Genomic DNA, 18,999 nt, shown 5'->3' with positions numbered 1-18,999 from the left:
TACCGGCCTCCTGCTGGTGCCAGAGTCAGGACTAAACATGGACTGGCCTCCTGCTGGTGCCAGAGTCAGGACTAAATGTGGGCCGGCCTCCTGCTGGTGCCCAGAGTCAGGACTAAACATGGACCGGCCTCCTGCTGGTGCCCAGAGTCAGGACTAAACATGGACCGGCCTCCTGCTGGTGCCAGAGTCAGCTAAAAGCTGAATATGTGAGACAGGTTCTACTCTGACAACGTTCAAATCTGAGCTAAAATCAATTTTGTTTAGCTGTGCATATGACTGAAAGGATTTTCTTTGAGTTCTTCTCTTTTATGTCTTTTGTGATTTCTGTCATGTCTTTGTGATTTTAATGCATTATTTGCTGTTGTGTGAAGCACTTTGAATTGCCTTGTGCACAGATCGTGCTCTACAAATAAACTTGCCTTACCTTTCTTTATACATGGGAACAGAACACAAATAGCTAATACCCATCACTGCCTTTTCTCACGCTACCTCACCTCACCTTCATGATTTACAATGTTTGGCTTTTGACTGTAAAGAATAGAATTTCCCACACTTTCCATACTGTGCATGCCCTTCTGCACCGCAGACCACGCGCTCGCTTCGTGTTTTTGTGCGTGTGTTTGTGCGCGCTCTGGGTCAGATCCAGGCAGAATGATGCATGGGCCTCATCTCTCCTATTGGGTTGCTTATCGATCAGGCTGCCTACTCTGCCGCTGCTGACAGAGGCTGGGGAATCGTAGGGCACGCATTGCTAACACATACAGAGTGCCTGAGTTGGACTGGGAGCAGCTGGTCGAATGGGGTTCAACGGCGATGAGGGCGAAACGGGGGAGAAATGACAAGGCGATGTGGACGATGTCGGCAACGTTGGATTTTAATAATACGGTACAAGTTAGGGTTGTCAAAAGTATCAATTCGAATTGATAGTAAAAATAGTATCAGAAGTAGATTCTTATTTGAGTGTAGAAAAAAAGTCTAAAGATCAAATGAATCAACTCCTTTATCTTTCTGATTCTACGTATGTAAAACCTTAATTACGCTTAAGCATGAACAAGGGTATTAGTAGTAAAAGTGCCTTGTTTTACTATATTTCCCATTTCATAGTCTATCTGAAGGAGATTTATGATCATATTTTTTCTTGTGCATAACACAAAAGTTACGAAATACCACCATCTCTCGAAGCGAGCTCATCTACGCGGAAATGGAAACGGCTAGCTTCAGTTTGGTCACAGCTTCTCGCCCACGTCCCCCGCTGGCTCAGCTAGTCCACCTCCCAACGTCGGAAAATAAATAACTTGTGTTCAAAGCGTCGGAATGTGGCGTCGGCAGGTACAGTGTTCCCTTCAGCTGGTGTCGGGGGCGTGTCTTATTAATGACATAGACACAAGTGACGTGCATTTCTGATGTGAATCTTGCTTGTACAGATTGGTCAGAGGCAGGAGCACTTCCAGGATGATGTGGAGCAGCTCTGTTCTGCGTCAAATTAGCTGGAGCTGGAGGCGTGGCCGTTGGCGCTGAGAAAAACCCTTTCCCCTTTTCTTTTTTATTTAGACAGGACAGTAGCGCGTGAAATGGGGATGAGACTGGGGGAAGGACATTGCAGCAATCTCTCGAGAGCCGGATTCAAACTCATGGTACGATAAAATATACTAAATTCACTAGATGCATTAGAACAGGAATAGAACCTTAAAAGCTCACAGAAGTCGATATAACATAATATGGGACATTTAATGAAGTATTTGTTAATTATTTATTAAGTGCAGTTATTATAAAGTGATACCCAAGATTTATATCATACTATACAATAATTGCATTGTTCAGTAATGTTGCAAAATATTTATTTTCAAATTAAGATCAAGAATGTGTGAAGAATGCCTACAGCGCTTTTGCCTCTCCGTCAACATCCTCCTTTATTTGAACTGGTCCAATTTATAGAAATAACATATACATTAATGTATGTGTTAGTTTGTTAGCTGTGCACCACCAGTTTGCATAAGATCGCATCAGGCACACACGGCTACATCATCTTTTCATGTGCACAGAATAAAGAACACTAGAGAGAGAGAGAGAGAGAGAGAGAGAGAGAGAGAGAGAGAGAGAGAGAGAGAGAGAGAGAGAGAGAGAGAGAGAGAGAGAGAGAGAGAGAGAGACACAGAGAGATGCAGTGAGGCAGAGAAAGATAGAGAGAGAGGCAGAGAGAGCAAGAGGGGCAGAGAGAGAAACAGAAAGAGAGGGTGAGGGGTAGAGAGAAAGAGAGAGACAGAGGGACAGAGAGAAAGAGCATGTCCTTCATACAAGTTCCATTTGGTCCTTTTAAACAAGTCTGTTTAAAAGGTCTATTTTCAAATTGAGCCTGAATGGAATTTTAGTGAAAAATACTGGCGGAAAAAAACATGATTTAATTAATTTATTCATTCATTCATTCTCTAGCACTTGTCCCTGTTCGGGCTCACGTGTGACTGGAGTCCATCCCAGTGACATAGACCTACAGACCTACAGACATTTTAATACCCGGTAGTTATTTGTTATTCATTGTCCATTGGGTTTGTATTTATTGTCCAGTGTTATGTTTGTGTTGCACCGAACCGCCAGGACAAATTCCTATGTCCGTGAATCCTGTTCATTGATAAATGGCAATAAACTTATTCTGACGTTCACTAGGGCCAATTTAGAGTTGCCAATTTTGCCTAACACTTTGGACAGTGGGAGGACGTAGGACGGAAGACGGAGAGCCCGGAGAGAGCCCGGAGAGAACCCGGAGAGAACCCGGAGAGAACCCGGAGAGAGCCCGGAGAGAACCCGGAGAGAGCCCGGAGAGAGCCCGGAGAGAGCCCGGAGAGAGCCCGGAGAGAGCCCGGAGAGAGCCCGGAGAGAACCCGGAGAGAACCCGGAGAGAGCCCGGAGAGAACCCGGAGAGAGCCCGGAGAGAGCCCGGAGAGAGCCCGGAGAGAACCCGGAGAGAGCCCGGAGAGAGCCCGGAGAGAGCCCGGAGAGAACCCGGAGAGAGCCCGGAGAGAACCCGGAGAGAGCCCGGAGAGAGCCCGGAGTGAACCCGGAGAGAACCCGGAGAGAGCCCGGAGAGAGCCCGGAGAGAGCCCGGAGAGAGCCCGGAGAGAACCTGGAGAGAACCCGGAGAGAGCCCGGAGAGAGCCCGGAGAGAACTCGGAGAGAACCCGGAGAGAACCCACGGTAACACGGGGAGGACATGCAGACTCCACCCATTTTTCATTTCATTTATTTGACATTAGATACAAAGTAATGTTTTGCATATCTTACTTTGCATTGGCGTTAACTAGATCCTACAGAAAATTGGCGTAAAACACAAATTTCCCCTGATATTTAAAAATATCAGAGTAAAAAAGTCAAGCTTGGAATTATATATCAACAAATACTTCTGTACATGGTGTAAAATGTTCGTGTAGGTGCTACTTTATGGACTGATCTTTATGTCTCTGTGGGTTACAACGTCCGATATAAATCTATGGAAGCTGATTAATTAAAATAATCAAGCATATTTAGGTGCAGATTGGACAATGATGTTATTTCCACGTGAAAGCTTAAATGTTGAAACAGCAAATTCCACAATTCAGTTACAGAGTGTACTTTTCTTTTGTGTTAATCATTCAAGCCTGTCTGAAAATTACAATATCCAATCCCCCTCGCTCACGACTTGCCTTTGTGTTCCCAAACAGCTTGAGCGTACTGTCACAATATTCTGCCTCCTGTCGGTTTTAATCAAGTATCTCAATTCATAATTAACAATGTGTCACTCACAATTTAATCAAGCAGGAGCTAAACTACAACTGACCTAAATAATGGAGTTAGCGTGGCATGAAGTCTGCAGGCCAAATGGAATCCGGTAAAAGCAATGTCACTGAATGTCACTACACGTATGCGATGGAATAATTAGCATGTGCAGGGAAATAACATTTAATCGCTCGTTTTAAAGAGGCGTGGTGCGGATTTTTTGGCATGATTTTACACGCCTGGGAAATCGATTTCAGCCAGATTGTGGAATGAATTTGAATGTAAGCTAGTTAAAAGCTATAGCCAAATGTTTTTTTTTTTTTTTTACGTCACCTTCATGTTATTTTTGGTATTTTGTAAGATCGCACAAGTCTGGAAAAGAACTTGGGTCAAAAGCTGCTGCCCGACTTCCACCCCTGACGTGACAATTTATCTTACACATCTGAGCGCTGTGACTAAATGTTGCTACTGTATTTTATATAACAAAGGCTATAAGGCACTTGAGAGCCTTTCATTTTCTCAAAAAATGACAGTGCGCCCTAAACCGTATTCTTCGGACTATAAGTCGCATCTTTTTTCATCGTTTTGGCCGGGGTGCGGCTTGTACTCCAGAGCGACTTGTATGTGATATTATTTGTTATTTTCACTTTGGCCACCGCATTTCACATGTTGTTCATTTTCTAAGCGACGCAGAAGGAGAATCTGCACTTCCTCTACCTCTGGAGTTTGTGGAGTTGTTTAGAAGTGACACAGAGGAAGAAGAATTCAGTGGATTTAGTGATTTGGGGTAAAACTGATGCTTTGGTAAACTTGTTAGCATGTTCTTTATGCTATAGTTATCTGAATAACTGTTCATATGTTACGTTAACATACCAGACACTTACCACAGTTCTGTCTGTGCCTCATGTAGCTGAAGGTGTTAGCGTTAGCATACGTACATCTATTCACCTTGTTCTCTCATCTGTTATTATTTTAAATTACATTTCAAGATGAAATGTCAGTTCTTGGTTTTGGATTTTGTAAAATCAATTTCCCCCAAAAATGTGGCTTATACTCCAGTGCAACTTATAGTTCGGAAAATACGGTATACATGGATTAATTTTGGCTGTGCTTACTGACCTCGAAGCGATTTTGTGTGATATACGTTTTGTTTCGCTTAATGCGCCTTATAGTCCGGCGCTTTTATTTAAGAAAAATGATTGAAAATAGACATTCATTGACAGTGCGTCGTATAGTGCAGAAAATAAGGGTACATGTAGTGGTTTACTGTTGGTTGTCCATATTATAATAGTCACAACATAATATAACATACTTACCAGTGTAAATAAATAAAATACAGTATCATTGACATACAGTTACGCAAAAACTGAATGAAAAGGAGCAGAATGAAGAGCAATCTTATATTTTCTTCCTCCTTTCAACTTGTACTTTATAAACATTTGCTATAAAGTAACATACAAAATTACACTGCAAACAGATCCCCGGTCTTTTCTCTCAACCTAATTATGATTTGATTCATGTCTTTCTTAAGTGCAGTTATTGTACTTGATTCTTTCCATAATTTCACTCCTTTCACAGAAATGCTTCGTTCCCAGATCTGAAACTGGACTTTTTGAAAATGTCTGTTCCTTTTAGATTATAGTGACTTAAATAATGGGTTTTATGGATCTCTATAACAACTGCTGGTAACAATTTCCAAGGCCCTTTTCTGTACAGTAAATATTGGTGGTATATATGTGGATCTTCAATTTTCTTCACAGGTCAAATATGGGACAATTATTGAGTTGTATAACATTAATAACGCTGTGCTATTTAGTGAAAACTTTACTTTATGCGACATTGCAATAGCTTTGGATATTTTTCTTTTTGTGTCATTTATGTGAGATCTCCAACTCAGCTCTTTATCAATTATGACTCCTAGAATCTCATTAATAATCCGCAGACACTTGGTACATGCGGCTATCGTGAGTTCTGTTTACAAAGAAATACCTAGTAGTGATTACTTTTAAACATTCGTAATGTTACAATAAATAATTGAGTAAGTAATACTATTTTTTTTTTATCCATTTAGGTTATTTGCCACCTGGTAATATTTTGGAGTGACAGGGCCACTCCTGAAGACCTTCTACGACTCTGTGGTGGCATTAGCCTTCCTGTACGGTGTGGCCTGCTGGAGCAGCAGCATCACAGAGAGGGAGAGGAAGAGGCTGGACAGAGTCATCAAGAAGTCCAGCTCCGTCCTGGGCTGTGCTCTGGACTCGGTTCAGGAGGTGGGGGACAGGAGGGTCCTGGCTAGATTCACATCTATGCTGGACCATGAGTGTCGCCCCCTGCAGGACACTCTCTCCGCTCTGGAGAGCAGCTTCAGTGAGAGACTGATCCACCCTCGATGTGTGAAGGAAAGGTTCCGTAGGTCTTTCCTTCCTGCTGCTGTCAGACTTTATAACAAAAACTGTTAGTACTGAACACTCGCAATACTGACCTAACCTAATACTGATGTGCAATTCTGTCATATGTGCAATTGCTGTTGGAATTCATGTGCAATTCATGTGCAATTACTGTGAAATTCATGTGCAGTCTATGTGCTGTTGCGACACATTTTCATGTGCAATTACTGTCGTGATCACATGCAATGGTATTTATGTATTTATTTATTTGTCTATGGGAGTTTATTTATTTATAGGAGATCTTCTACTGAAAGTGTTTTTCAGACTTCCTATAAGTGATCTGTTCTTCTGTATCTACCTCTGTATCTACCTGCGTTGCACCAATGAAATTTCCCCATGTGGGACAATAAAGGATTATCTTATCTTATCTTATATATATTGAGTTTCAGAGATAAAAGCACCTGAAATATCATGTTTATTCCACAAAACAGGCGTGGCTACAAATTGTTCACCTTCTAACTTGCCCATTAATCATTAATCAACATTGTCGTTAAATTAATTTGATATGATTTTAAAAAAAAATTGCCAATACGAATTTAATTTAATTCATTTCAGACTTTCATCTACACACAGACTTTGTTTATCATCTGCCGTTGCCATAATACACTCTTTCCTTTGCCTTTCAACTACACATAAAGTGCTCATCAACAATGCACAAAGGCATAATAGCAACATTAGCTGTCTGTGCTAACACCACTAGCCGCGGGCATGTGTCTCATCCAGCTGTCGGTAATATTCCATTGTTGCTAATGAACTAGAGGAGCATAGCGGCTAAAAGACAGGCTAATCTCCAGGCTTCGCTCTACTCAGCTAACGCTCCTGCTGCTGCACAATTGAACTACCATTAGCCGCTTGCACTTTCTCCCAGAGCCAAATCGTCCTAATAGATCCGCAATGGGCCTGTGGAGCTAAGAAATGAACTGGCGCCCACAGCTCCAATATGCTAAAGGACAAAGTGGGAGTCAATGGGAGTGAGGAGGTAATAGACAAAACGACTTAAAAGAGCAGAACACAGGAGGAGTAGCTGCAAGGTTTCATCAAATGGCCCGGCTTTTCTTTTTTTCCGCTCATTTTAAATTGAAATCCAACTTTTGTGTTTCAGTAGATTACAAACGACGACTTGTATTAGGGTCTGACTATAATGTTTCCAAGGGTTTGGGGCTGTTAGGATTAGGATTGTTGATATATTATTTGCTTTTGACGGATTAAAAGTCCTCAAAATGGCTTGGATTAGTAATAACTGTAAGCAACATGGCTGCCGTTCACTGTACTCAGTCTTTTCGATCACTCCTAAACACAGAATGAGCAGAATGAAAAAATAACAGTGTTGGGAACTAAACCACAAACAGTATAAAGACTTTCTAAAATATTTCTAAATCGCATCAAAGCTAGATAGCGTCTCGTGTCAAAGGTTTTCGCACAATGAAAACCAAATTGGCTGGAATCTAAACCGCGGACAGTTTAGTCATTGGGCGTTGTGTATAAAAATATCTCTAATCCATTTTGTAACTTTTTCCACTCTATGTTCTAACAAAACGCCTTTGCATCTAACAGTCAAAATTGTCATGTTGAGTGGTCACAAGTTATGGCAGTAATCAAACCAAAAACGGTTTAGTTGTTGGGCGTTGGGCAAAAAACGCCTCTGCGAGATTCGACCATTTTCCTGTGTCTGTTTGAAATTGGAATTCTTCTCTTCAAAAGTCTGATTAGCTGATGTTTCTCAAGTCACAAGTTTGAGCATAATGAAAGTCCAGCGGTGGGAATTGAACCACAAACAACTCAAGAGATGGGCGTTAGCAAACGTCTTTCGAAACAGACTTGCATCAACGATCTGAACGCTGAAAGATTTCCGATATAGCAGTCGGGAGAACGTCTCACATTTAATATTCTAAATAACAGTAATACAGCAAAGTCTCAGAATTCCTACAGACAATTAGCAGTTTTGTCACAAGTTTGAGAAAACGCCAATATTAATATATATCCTGTGAACTCAACTATACCACTTGGCATGGGGGCTTTGTCGCACATTTCATTCCATAACAACCCTGCTTACTAAATGCCAAAAATACATTCTGAAAATGTTTAATTGAAAGTGTATGTGTTTGTCGTATCCATTTCAGCGGACGCAAACCAAATGTGAAACCCTGTGGTCTAACGCACTTGTCTTTGATTTGCAGATTAGAGCCATCGACTTCTCCTTGCCGTCTTAACAATTACGTGGAAGCTAATGGAAGTGGAGGTTGCGAATCCTCTCCTTCCGACACCGGCGTACATCCAGTTGTGCAAGTGCGTTTCTTATTCCTCGCGTGGTTTTAACTCGATGCGTTCCTCAGCTGTCAAAGATATTCCGCTATTATTTATGACTTGCGATGAAATATGGATGGAGAGGCTTTGAATGATGGCGTGTCACACATTTTGCCGATGTTTGAAAATGGAATTATGATTATCGGGGGTGGATAGAGTCAGAAGTCGGTTGCGTTAAGGTTAATGATTTCGAAGTTACACTGCAACTGGGGAAAGAACACTGATGGTTGTGAGCTCTGATGAAGTCAGAAAGCGGTTGCAGTCGCTGTCGAGACTAAATGTGTGACAGGATATGCAAAATTGACGCGTTTAAACTTTCAACCAAAGGATAACATTGTTTCCTCATCAAAAAAACATACCTGGAGTTGTATTTAGCTTAATTCGTGCAATTGATTTATCCTGCTTATGAGGTCGAGCCTCAGAAAACACTCCGTTTCAACTTTCCCAGAACTGTGACGTTAAAGGTAAAGGATCTCCTGCGCTGTATTTAAAGTCCATAAATCATTGCCAGACTCTGATTTCTTTTGCAAAATCACATTCATTACAACTGCTTGCTTGAATTAGCATGTCGAGGGCAGGTTTTTAAAATGTATTTCCCCATTGTAATTCCCAGTGCTGCCAGTATATGGAGTGCTAACACCATATCCTTGGAGGGAACGTCTGACTGATAGAATGTAATGTTTTTTTCCCCCCAATACATAGTTTATTACATATTTATGACAAACACAGAGCACCAAAAGCACTGGACAATCAGTTAAAAAGGAATATTTTCTAAATACTTTCTAAATACTTATAAAAGCGTCCAAACAACTTTGTTTTGTTTTTTACAGCAAGAACAAACTTGTAACCGAATTTACAAAAAAATAATATATATTTCTAAAACATAGCTGGGTGGGACCAGTGAGAACTCAAGATAAGTAAAGAATAAAATTAGAAATTAAGGTGGTATCATCCAAAGCAATACGATTACAACAAAAGTGTCCCATTTTGCCTATTGTTTATTGTATTTGTCCATTTTCAAATTGAGTCCAGCGGTTATTTTTCTAAAGAACTTTGTAATAAAGTAATGAATGTAGAAATCTGCAAAAATGGAAACATGTTTTGATGAAAATGCATGTGTTTTTTTGTGGATTTTTTTGAAGTTTGTGAATTCACTACATCTTCTATAAGCATATTTATCCACATGCTACACTACAATTCTAAAATATAATCCCGAGAAGAAGACTTCAAACCCCTTAATTGAGTTACTAAGCCTGAATCATTTGGAATAAACATTGTGAATTAAGACTTTGAACATGCTTTATTAAGGCTAATTAGACATATCCTTATAGCTATACACATTTTCCAGTACCAGGCCTGAATACGTCCCATCTCATTTTCTACTGAAGGAAAATTAGAAGCATCATAATTAGGCGCAAATCTCATGTTACAAATGGCCTTAATTTATGTCGAACAAGTGGAACATTTTGATTAGACTTGTAAGAGCGCCATCCTGATAAGTCGGCACGGCAACCTGGCTTTGATGCGCGATGCATATTAACTAAAACGTGAAAAACCCCCAAACGCCATTAATCATCCGCGCACACGTATGATCAATTTCCTCCAGCCGTGTGATCTTTGCACCGTGTTATGAGCAAGAAGTAGACGAAGTGGCATAAAAGCGCGACTCAAACGGAGCGCGTGATTGGCTGTTATAGCGGCTGAGGTAAAGTGTGTGGCCCGTGGGAGGGCATAAGAGCCAAGAGCTTACAGTTGTAATTATCTCAGGTATCTCATTACCGGCCTCCTCGGCTAAACCAGAGGAGCCGGCGGTCACGTGGCAAATTGGCCACCGTGGCGTCGATTTTTTGAAGACTTATGGGGTTGTTAATCACCAGGTCGGTTGTGCGTCAAAAAGGTAATTGGGAGTGTAGATTGGATTTCGCCGGATAGGATTGGTAAGATGAATGCGATTATGGTAACATTGTTTCGGGAAGTCGTTTGTGTCGATGTTAATCTGCGTGCTGTTATGGAAAGTTGGTGCACAAGTTTTGGAGAACCTTTGAAGACAACAGCAGCTACGGTTTAACTTATTCTTAATTTATTTCTTGCTGTTGCCTAATGTATTTGGTGGAGGGTCATTTGTGTTAATGCTTGGCCCCGAATGTAAACAGTATGGAATTTACTTTTTTGTATTTTTTTGATTGCTGGAAATATACCTTAAAAAAGAGGCATTCTTCCGGTGCCTCTCCACAGATCTGACCTGTAACCCGGTCTGGTGGTGTCATGCTTTTGTCTTTATGGAGCTAGCTCTGGGAGATTCCAGGCCAAGCGGCAAGGTATCCGTGGAGACAAGCTATTGGCGGACCCTCCATCAGAAAAAGTTACAAAATGCACCTTTAAAGTAACATATAACATAAATCTGTGATGATAATATGATGGTGAGTCATGACATTTTTTGTCCTGTAAGAGCTCAGATAACAACTAAAATGTGATAGTCAAATGTATCTCACTTCTAAACACAGCATTAGGGGACATATTATCTATAAAATCCATTTTGAATGAGATTTTTTAATTCTTACAATATTTTATATATTTGATAGATTCCTACAGTAATCTATCGAAGTGTTCGAGTAATCCTGTATCATCCTACAACTGAGGCTTGCATGCTGTTTCCACCTACCCCCTAGCCCCGCCAACATCCTTGTATTTCGTTGTGATTATTTGAAAAGTGAAAATTCCAAATTGACGTTCTAAAATGTCACATAGCCACTTAAAAAACCCCAAAACATGTTAATTACAATCTGCTGCTTGTTACAGGGAAATGAGGCGGGGCTTATCAGTTCTGCAGTTTTGAACAGGAAGTAAGTGGTCCTTATTCTGTTATTAAGCCATTTTAGATCAATGTTGCAGTTTCAAATGATGATCTATTTATGTTACAATTCAATATTAAGTACCCCAAAAAAAATGTTTGCAGTTGTCCAAATGTATTGCGCACCGAGCAGCTTAATTGTGAGCTTTTCACTACTTTTTACCCATCGCGGGAAAGGTAGCATATATTAGCATGCTAACAAAGTGCTTCCTGCTTCGTGGAGACTAAAACAATCTAATCAGATGCAGACAGAACACAGCTGCCTCATTTTCACCCTTAGAGCTGCTTTTACAATACTGTACTCTGAGACAACAGATTTTACATTATTACATCAAAAATATTACTTTTTAGTATCAAATTCTCAATACAAATGCTCAGACTGAATAATTAGACACGCCCCTGTACTCCTGCTCATTTGAATAGGCTCAAGATGTGCAACCCTGACAAAAGTTAGCAACAACATTAATTTTATGACAGTTTTGTATGATTTTTTGTTGCTCAACTCAATGTTTAAAAATAAGTCGACCCGTGCAGGAAACATCTTAATATAATGCTGCGTCTCAGTGGGACAGTGGTTTCTTCGTGCTCTCATTAGCTAAAGAATAAGCAGCTTACACACATATCCCTACCGCAAAACACAAACGTAATACTACACTTAGGGAATTATACAACCAAAACTAACTCACAGCACACGCAACGAGAGTTAAGAACCTTGTGAATGGAAAATAAAAATTCCAAACCTCCCAAATTAATCTTTTCCAATTTTGAGCTTGGCCAAGAATTGTCTTATGTGCAGGTTCCAGTGAGGAATGAAAAGGTTTCTGTTGGCTACCGCTGTCGAGGTTGGCAGTTGAAGCGTGGAGGTACAAAAAAGCTCTGGAAAAAAAAAAAAAAAAAAAAAAAAAAGCTAAAGGGAAATACTAATCTTCAGAGGCGCGGAGAACAAGGCTTGGAACTGGGAGACAAAGAGAGGCCACGGGACATTTTTGGACTCTCAATCAAATTCGATGGTTCGGATAAGGATCAGTCTGCCTGGCTTTTATCTCGGGTACAATAATTACCTCTGCAAGCATCTGTCTCGTACGCCGGCTTCTGAAGTCGCGTTTGAAAGAATAAACAAAAAGAAAAGTGCCAAATAAATGTGTTGGAGGGTTAGACATTCGTGCGAGCTGTGAGGGATGGATTTTGTTGCAAATCGAGCTCGGTGTATTGTATCATAAAAAGTGACGATGAATATTTATGCATGCGTGTCACTTTCTTGGTCTGATGATGACACAGATGGAATTATTACTGGGGGTTTTTCTCTCTTAGATTTCAGGTTTATTAAAAAAAAATAAAAAATGCAACGACTTACTATGTTACGACAGATTAACCACTATTTTTATGCATTGCTCTAGGAACAGGCAAATTCAAGGGGGCCTAATGTTGATTAAAAAACAACAAAAACATATTGGTAATGATTAAGATCAATATGAATAGCAAATGTGGCATCATTCAATCTAAAAAAAATGTGTATCAATTAAATAAAAATTAAAAAATAAATATCAAAAATATAAATTAATCAAATAAGTAATATCAGTGTTGACATGAAAGTGTAAAAAACTGTTTTGGTTTTTTTGGCTTTTTTTTTTTTATCTGGCCTTTCACTGACTTTAAAAAAAAATGGTGTATGCCTTGTATCTTTTTGAAAATATTTTATTCCATTGTAAAGCGCTACAAATGAACTACATTGCGTTGTATTCATAAACGCCCTGATAACCAGCTTTTCTTTCTTTACTTTTTTCTTCTACGTTGAAAGTTTGGTCGATTTTCAATGTGGAAAACTACAAACTGTTAGAGCTAAATTGAATGAACGTTCCAAGTTAAAGATGTGACTTTTCACGGCCGTTCGCCCCCTGACACAGCACCGGGTCACGTTGCATGTTTTTTTCAAGGTAAAGCTAAAAGTTATCGAACATATGGTGAATGAAAAATCAGGATGGAACACTCCACTGGGTCAAAACAATGTACAATTCTATTATTTATTTTTTAACTCAGGTGCCAAGTATATGTACAAAAATAAATAGCACTTGGTGTCTTTTGAATCTTCCCAAATGACACACAGACAGTGAGGGCTATCTACTGTTGTATATATAAGTTGATCGTTAAACTGTGAATGAACATTCCAGGCAAGACTGTCCTGTTGCATGAAAATATTGGCCAGAAATGAACAAGGTAATGCGGACTATTTTCAACACCGAACTCCCACTCAGTTTCGGAACGATGTATTTGGGCCTCAAAACTCCTGCAATGGATGGATACCTTTGAGAACATAATTCTTGAAGCTGGGATGAAGGCCATTAAAAAAAAAAAAAATGGATGACATGCATTGCGCAGACAATTTAAGGACAGGGCCGACATACGCAATATTTGGGGAAAAACGTCACAAAAATTAAAAAAAACAGACAGTCGACTAAACAAGACCTTTTTTAGAACTTAATATGCGTTAACCTTCTTTTCCTTGGATGCCACCTCTTCCTTATCTTCTTTTTTACTTATTTTGTTTCTTCCTGCTTATGTTTTCCCGAAACGTCTAATACCCATCACGTCGACTCTAAAGTTGCTGTAAATTTTTAAGTAACTTCTCACCACTCATTAGCAGCACGTCGCTGTTAATACCTTAATCAGCGGCAAACTCCGGAGGTAACAAAAGTTCAGCGGGATGTTTTTCTCATTACATTACTGCCCTGTCTGCCGTGCTGCCGATAACTTCCCCTCATAACGCACAGTCACTGGCTATTGCACCGCGACAAAGCTAATTACGAGGAAGCCACGATAACACTGACACATCACTATAGTCAGAACGCTAGCCGGGACTTTTTTTTCCCCCTCGCTCACCCGGCGTTTGTGCGACGCGGTTATACGTCCCATTAGTTGCATTGTCTCTGTCATAACGGTTCCGTCTGGTTTGGCGTCGGTTTTGTTCGGGAGGCGGCAGAAGCGGCGTTGTGACATGTCAGCGGATTTGCAGATAAAGAGGTTTCCGCCGTAATGGATTTGTTCATTGTTTACAGTCAATCACACCAAGCTGACACCTACGTAATAGTGAAATTGTTGTAAAATAAAACAAAAAAACAAAAAAAAGGAGGAGGATTGCGGAGTGCTGGCTGGAGAATCCTTCTGCGAAAATACTTTTAGAGAATACTTTGTGCGAGTTTTTGTTTTGAGCTTTGACAAAACCAATTATATTCTAATGGATGAAAACAAAAAAGCTTTTATGCCACTTCTTCTTCTTGCTCTTTAACCATAAATCATGTCAAATCATCTGCATTTTCACTGTTAAAAAACATGTGACGACATCTATCTGAAATGGTTAAGTCTTAAAGGCGCAATGGACGATTTTTCGGCGATTTGAGAACGCAGGCGGAAGTGCGCATGCGCACTCCCCCGCGCAGACTGATACAACACACACGTGCGTTTGTTTATTAGCGTAACGGATCGCATCGCATCTCTCGTCTTCCGTAGATTTCCGTCTTCTTATGAGTCAGCTCGAACTGTCTTTCTCTGTCTTCATTTTGCCCCGTACACTGAGGGAACTATATTATGATAGATCCATGCGCTTAGGCACGCGGAAACGTGGGGACGAACCGCACGCGGCTGCAGGTGAGCGATAGGTGCGTTTTATGATTGATACGTGGCAGGACAAATGATTTATCCACGCCACGAGGAAATATGATAAAAAATTTGCTGAAAAAAATCGTCCATACCACCTTTAAGGAAATTACTGCTGTGTTTGGACTGAAAAAAATGGATTGGATAGTACTTTTTTTTTTTTTCATTTTCTTCATTGACTTCAATACGCCAGGACAGTATATTCTGCAGTTTATGCAAATAACCAGAAGGACGTGTCTCTTACTTACACACAGGATTCATTTCTGTTTTTGGAGATTACAGAAGTTACAGTTAAAACTTAAAACTTAAAACTTAAAACGTTCAATATAATTCACTCCACTTTGTTTTTTTTTTTAACTGCAACCTTTTTGACAGCTTAATGAAGGCTTATATTTCCCAGCTGATGGAGGTTTGACAGAGCCTGATGTATTAGGAAACCAGCAGGTGTCACCAAACTGCGCATAACATTAGTTCATTATTTCCATGTTTGTTTAATACATTTGAGGCACTTGTAAAGGACTATCTTCAGTGCCAGTGCTTTAGTTTTACAATATTTTATTCCATATTGTTTGTGCGAGTTTTTATACATTTGTTTAATTGATTGTTTTATTGACATTTTATCTAGATATTCTGTTGCTGCTTGTTTTTTGCTTTTGTGTGTTTTGCATTGATAAGGGGCTCATGTAAAAGACAGTTTTTTTCACCCTGCATGAATAAATAAAAATAATATGAAATTGCAGCTGATTGGAGGCATATTGTTTCTACAGGAAGCGACTGGTGTTTACTTTTTGCTCGTTGCCAAAAAAATTGGTCAAAAATTTTGGGGAAAATGTTGGGTGAAATTTGTTGCCAACTAACGTCTCATGAAGCTTTTTCAGGGAGGTATCAGGACTTAAGAACTTTACGCTAACTTTAACTGGCAAAGACCTTCATTTAAGTCAGCTCTAAAAGCTCAATATCCCACTAATACTTAATTGCACGATAATAACCATATGTTACCATACACAGGGAAATGTTCAGAAACGTACACGCCGTATTTCTGTTGTTACAAGATTTATTCGAATCCGTTACGTTTGACCTGCATTTATTAGCATTTTCTACAGAACTCGTTAGCCACATTTACATTTTATAATGCAGCTCTACTTTTTTATGGTCTCATTTCTTGTTGCATAAATGTTCGATCTGATTGTAAGGATTAGGACTTTTCTGATATTTGAGCAGTTTAAGCAGATTTTCTTTGGCGTTTATATTGTTTTACATTAGCAACCAGAATCAACATGGTCAAGTGGCGAACAGGTCACGCGTCTGACAGGAGCCGATAAACAAATGAAGGTATTATTACTACAATAAGAAACAGCCTGGATAAGATCTCATTGTGAACCTTGAGTCATGCACATTACTCCCCTATGTTACTGTATGTGCGTCACAATTATGCATGTATTTTTAATTACATTTCAATATGAGACAAAGGTTACAATCAACAATGAATAATACAGCTATTTAAACAATGCAACATTAACTCCCACATAGCACAGTAATACAAATAATTTTAAAAGTAAAATAAACTGGGCATGCTTTTGAGCAAAAAAAAAAAAAGTAAATAGCAAAGTAAATCTGTCAAATAGTGGTCGTCATTAATTAAACTAATCGGAAATTACGTCAAAAATAACTGATTGTAAAACTCTTAGGTTAGTTTATTCTTTTGCAATATTTTAACCCGTACAAGACATGTATAGGCACATTTAACCACTTTGCTGATGCTTTGCGAAAATACGAGATATCTATTTTTGGCAATATCACCTAAATTATAACATGTTAGGTTAGCAATAAACATCACAACATTGTAAATAGAATGCCACAATTCCGAAAAGAAGAGTACCACATCACCGTCATGTTGAAGACGTCACCACATGCTGTGTCCTCTCTGCTGTAGAGAGTCATGACAAACAGCACATACAACTGAAAATGAAAAGGGTTGGTACTTGAAGAAGACAAAAGAGCTGGACTTTGATTCTTATCCACAGCGGCGAGTCCCTGACACTTAAAAGCGGCGTCAACTTGCCACAACAAACTTTACATCTGCTCTTCCTCGTCCATAAGCCCTCTGCACCAGACACGCCTTCAAAGCTTTCAAGAGCATGCACTTTGTGTCTGATCCTAAAATATAACACCATAAGGCTCATTAAAACTGTCTGCAATTAGGCTAACTTGTATTAGCGTAGCCACACAATGACATGTAAACTAGAATTAGCCAGCTGCTAACTACCTGAAACAAACAGCTCAGCCTCAGTCTGGAGGGTTTTCTGTAAGTCCACTGGTCCCTCCTGACCACAGTCATACATTTCTGGACAAACGTGGTCTTTGTGGATGTTACAGAAGAGGAATTCTTTGTTTTGATCGGAAATATGTGTTGAAACAGCCCACAGTGAACATGCAGCTTTCATCCTCAAGATGGCTTTAACAACAAATGTGTCACGCCACTTTGGACCTTGCGTCTCGTTTGCACTGAAATTACTGATAATATTTAAATAACCTCCACAATATAGCAACAGCGCAAATAGCTACACGTTTTACGGTATCAAGCAACAATTTACCGTACTTTTCAGACTGTAAAACGCTACCTTTTCCCCCACGCTTTGAACCCTGCCGTCATTACAACGGTGCATCTAATTTATAGATTTTATTGGCTGACGGCCACCGGGGGGCACTCTAGCAGGAAGCGTTTGACACACTGTAGAAGAAGACGTCAGGGGACACATCATGTTTTCTATATTGTAAGCTTCGAAACACTCTGTGTTTTATTACAATCAGACCATCATTCACTGAGAAATGAGTCTAATGAGGAAGTGAATCTAGACGCGGCTGAACGTGAAGACACACGTGGAGCGCGGACATGTGAAATTAGACTTTGTTGGCCCGACTTGCCCCACAAATCAAAAGACAGCATGTGCATCACTACCAAGGACCATCATTTTGTTTAAATATCTCATGTCACAACACTCACTCGAAAAGTACGAGCTCAGGAGCAAATGAACCAGATGTGAAGACACAGACACAGGTAAATCAGCTCACACAGAGTCATCAAGGACAGAGGGGACAGTAGGAACAGAGGGGGCAGAGGGGACAGTAGGGACAGAGGGGGCAGAGGGGACAGTAGTACAGCTGTAGTGTGTTATGTATGTTGTTCAGGAGCGCTGTATAGCCTGAAAAGTACGGTATTGTAGATAAAGTACACTATTCCCAAAATAAATAACACTGCTTTCATTGTCGGTGTAATCCCTCATTCGTCCAGGCGTGTTCCATAGTAGAAAAAGCTTCAGTTGAAGTCATCTGGACTCAGTTAGAAAAAATAGACGTTTCGACTCTCATCCAAGAGTCATTGTCAATAAAAGAATTTAGATCGAGAACTCCGATATTAATACTGTTCTGTGGTAAGACCCGCCCATTGGGCGGAGCCTTCCTGAAGTAGAAGGAGTTGTTTGTTTCAACAGAAACTCCCCCCTTGTATCTACCGAGCTAGCCTATTCAGAATCTTAATGGGCTATTAGAATCCTCTTTGTCTTTGTGAGACCCTGGCTCAACCACCCTCAGGTACTCAGGGTGGTTGAGCCAGGGTCTCAATGGGTGGGTCTTACCACAGAACAGTATTAATATCGGAGTTCTCGATCTAAATTCTTTTATTGACAATGACTCTTGGATGAGAGTCGAAACGTCTATTTTTTCTAACTGAGTCCAAATGACTACAACTGAAGCTTTTTCTACTGCTTTCATTCTTTAGCAATAGTGCCAATCAACTTAAACTCTTAAATCAAATAGCAAACAAGCTGCATCTGTGAACAACATAACTCTAAAACCATTTGCCATCCTCCACGGCCATTTGGAATGAAAAATGCTAATGTAGATTTTACTTGTACGTACTCCCAAAAATGCACCGAAAGCACAGACAAATTGAATTCTGACACGTGTTTTTTCCTCATCCGAGTGCAGAAATTCACAAGA

The 18,999-nt window shown here is 40.0% G+C and overlaps 1 protein-coding gene across 4 annotated transcripts in view; it reads right to left on the bottom strand.

The window, feature by feature from the left end:
- Positions 1 to 18,999, bottom strand: part of nrxn2b (neurexin 2b) — a 1,099,331-nt gene that overhangs the window by 752,839 nt on the left and 327,493 nt on the right. The window lies entirely within an intron of this gene.

Source organism: Eucyclogobius newberryi, unplaced genomic scaffold (genome assembly GCF_026437365.1).
Source record: "Eucyclogobius newberryi isolate DKJ021-1_F unplaced genomic scaffold, fEucNew1.0.hap1 SCAF_22, whole genome shotgun sequence".
Taxonomy (NCBI): domain Eukaryota; kingdom Metazoa; phylum Chordata; class Actinopteri; order Gobiiformes; family Gobiidae; genus Eucyclogobius; species Eucyclogobius newberryi.
Note: the sequence above shows the minus strand (reverse complement) of the source record. Positions and strands in the feature narration are given on the sequence as shown.